Raw genomic sequence first — 3,067 nt, 5'->3', positions numbered from 1 at the left:
TCAATTGTAGCCAAAAAAAAAAATTATTTTCAAGATGCACCGATGTCTGAGATACATACATACATGCATACGATACATACATATATGTCCTTATCTCGCCATCAATGCACATATAGTGAAGTAGCTAAATATGCAATTTGAATGTGTGTAGGCAAAAAAATATTTTCTGCTTGTTGGCAATTGAAATGGAAATCAATGACCTTGCAATGCAGGCGGCAGAAAATGAAGATGGATTGGATGCGATAAAATTCTTTACTAGGCTAATGAAACAAAACTTCAACGTCAGTTATGTACACCTTTAGTTTTTCAATTATTTTCAATTGGGTTTTTTCTAACAGGCTGAAATCCAATAACTGTATTGAATTTTTTTGACATTTGTTTGCATAAAATTTAGTTTTTTATGCATTAAACATTTGTTTTGATTTATGTATGAATTTGGCCCAAAAATGCGCTTAACTGGTTAAAAAAGTTAATTTATTAAAACGATCAATGGATTATCTTCAGGGCAGTGCTTCAGTCAATTTAACTTTACTAACTTGGTGATTATGTGCAGTGTGACAAGAGGCACTGCGATCTAAAAGATTGTTTTTATATCTAAATAGAGTCCCTAACGCAATATGCTCAAAATAATATCTGCTTCCTTACTGAATCATAAAAAGGCCTTTTTAGCAGAATTCTTTACTACAAAGGGTTCAACCATTTGAGCTGTAAAATGAATTAGTCTTTTGTCTGACAAAAACCGGACAACCACAAAGAATGAATTCTGTAGTTTTACCATTTCCCTGCTTTCTCACTCTGTGACCACACCTATTCTCTGCAGGTGACGTCATGATCGGTTATGGGCAGTCAAGTGTCCAGAGAGTAGATATTAGCTCCGTAGGGAAATAACTAAACAAAGAAAAATTCCAAAAATGGCATACATTTTCAGATAACGACATATTTGTTTATGAAAATGTTTTATTAGCTAAACTCATCACTTAAGAACGGAACATCGAAAAAAAACCCACGTAGCGCTAGAAACAATGGTATGGTTTTAACACCCGGATCGGATCCGGTAATTAGAGAATAAGCGAGAAATTTTCTCTCAATAATGGAACAACGTTCAGAAGTATGGGAACGCAAAAAGCCACAATTCGTGCCCAGAATTTGAGAAATACATAGCTGATAGGTTTTTTTATCGACACTTAAATGCAAACACTTGGAAATTGAATTTTGATTTCACAAATTTGATTGTTTTAATAAAAAAGTATATATAATATGATGATTGAAAATACATATAAACACAAAACAGCTGATATACACTTTGACACTTTAGCCATTTTTACTACTAGAAGACACTTACGATCCAATACGTTTCAATTTTCGCTCTCTATTACCTATTTTTTAATACATAAAATTAATAAATTTTTAAATTTCCATAAGTGTGCGCATATTCAATTTTTACTTTTAAGCGTTCAAGTGTAATTTCACACCTCCTGTATAGTTCCTTAAAAGTTACAACAACTGCCTGCAAACTTTCATTCGCCGCAAACAGCACCTACTTCAGTTAATTAAATAGATGCTCCTCAGTTTATTGAAGTGAATATTTTTCATTTTTGTTTATTTTTTTACCGAAGAGAAGCATCAAACCTCGGTTTGTTCAAGTTTTTTCAACCGCTTTTCGTATACAAATGAATTTATTGCTAACAGGAGAAAAATACATGGAAGTACGTACACAGCCTTGTATGTACCAAAATATTTTTAGTAGCAACAACATCCTCATAAAGGCTTGAACAGCATGTCAAAATTAAATATTTCATGTGAATAGTTTAACAGCGTATGAAATGCTCCAAATAACGAGTTCATCAAGAGGGTATTCACTCATAATTTCCTATTTGTTCGAAAATTCAAGAGATTCCTAAGCGTACATCAGTCATTTTATGAGGAGTGGTTTTACTATGTTTTTTTTTTGCAAGGCAATTACGACAAAACATATGAACACTTTTTGCATAAAATATACAAAAATAAAATTAATACGCTTTTTTGTAGTGTGTGCGATATTTATACGAAAAACGTAGAAATTAAAGTGAAAATTGTTTGCATTTCAGTGGCTCAGAACGTTCTCTTGTGCAATTGTAAGTATGCACTTTTATACATAACTAGTATCTCGCATTACATACATATCTACTTATGGTAAACATCATTGACGGTACTTTTCGGCATCTAAAATGGAGGGTTTCATTGCCTGAAGTGTGCTGCTCGCAGCAAGCAGTTGATTTTTCTGTATTTTGTTAGAATTTCTCACCACTTCAGTGCATTCCTTGGTGTACATTTCAACGCGAATGAATGTAAGTTTCAAAGCAAGAAAAAAGGAGAAGCAAAAAGTATAGCAAAAATACAGATGCTGCCAGACATTCGCAGAGGCATGCCAAAACATTGCTAATTTGTTTCGGAATGTACCTAAATCTCTGCTTGAAGTGCGCTTTCTGGGCGGTGAAATGCAAATTTTATCAATTCAATGTTGTTATTTTTGTACTCAACAATTTTGCCATGACCATGGTGGCGTAATTGTTGGGCATAATTAGAGTGTATGTACCTACAAACATACATACCTACTGCGGACATTAGTTGTGGTACTCGCACTTGACACCTTATTAAAACGACTCACGTTGCTGGACTTAAAAATTAAATTAAAAGTGGAGGATTGGAAATTCTCTAAGAAAATTTGTACGTTGGGATTAATCTTTGTTTGCTATTTTTTACAGATACCATGGAATGTATGCACGGCGGCCTTGTGCCCATTGTTTCCTCAAGTAGTCCCTAGTAGTTTCAGCTGTGGGAGAGACATAATGTGCGTAGCTTTTGTTCACAGCACCCACAGATCCTTTTGGACTAAATCCATGGGTGCTCTTGTGGGTTAGCAGCCTTCTTCAATGACTTTAGCTAGACCCACCTATTTACCTACATATATTTCGACCCACTGAATCTGGATCCGAGGAGGTCCGATCGAGAGGTAATTTCTAGAATTTTCTGGTTCCAGGTGTAGGAGGCCTTTGCAAATTAAAACGTCCGCGTTTGTTCAATGTTA

This window comes from Rhagoletis pomonella, unplaced genomic scaffold (assembly GCF_013731165.1).
Source record: "Rhagoletis pomonella isolate Grant_MI unplaced genomic scaffold, Rhpom_1.0 Rhpom_scaffold_00002, whole genome shotgun sequence".
NCBI classification, from domain to species: Eukaryota; Metazoa; Arthropoda; class Insecta; order Diptera; family Tephritidae; genus Rhagoletis; species Rhagoletis pomonella.
The sequence above is the reverse complement of the archived record's forward strand: the minus strand, read 5'-3'. Positions refer to the sequence as shown.